The sequence below is a fragment of the Bubalus kerabau genome, chromosome 23, assembly GCF_029407905.1.
Source record: "Bubalus kerabau isolate K-KA32 ecotype Philippines breed swamp buffalo chromosome 23, PCC_UOA_SB_1v2, whole genome shotgun sequence".
In the NCBI taxonomy this organism is placed as follows: Eukaryota; Metazoa; Chordata; class Mammalia; order Artiodactyla; family Bovidae; genus Bubalus; species Bubalus kerabau.
In genome coordinates, this window is record NC_073646.1 from 4,656,618 (window position 1) to 4,657,190 (window position 573).

Sequence of the window (573 nt, forward strand, 5' to 3'; positions counted from 1 at the left end):
AAAAGAGCATATACTTGTATTATATAACAATTGTCTAAAATAGAAATGAACTTAAATATTTATTTTAATAGGAGTTTATTACCTGTTCTATATATTGATAATCTGTGAAAGTGTTACTCAAAAAAGAATTAAATGGTGGGGACACTTTCCAGTAACTGACCAAGCCCACCCACCTTCACAAGTCAGATGAGGGGTGGGGGCCCAGCAGCCTGCAGACCTGACGCCTCATCCCCGGTGGCTCTGTCCTGCTCAAGGCAGTGAGGGTACCTCCCCGCAGGGTTGATGACCCCGAGTTCTGGCTGGCAAGGGTCTCCAGGTTGCAGACCCCATGGGCAAGCGCATGGTGTGGAGACAGGTGACATTATCAATTAAGGAAGCCTGATGGTGCAGTCATGGCTGGGCTCTGGTGGGTTTAACCAGGGACTGAGACACCAGCATTGTCCCTGGGTAGTGGGTTCAGCAGAAGCACTGAGACCCTGAGGTCTTGACCCCTGCCTTCCAACTACCTGCAGGCCCCCCACCCTCTTTCCCTCACAAAAGAAGGAAGCCAGGCAAGAGAGCAGAGGCCTCGGG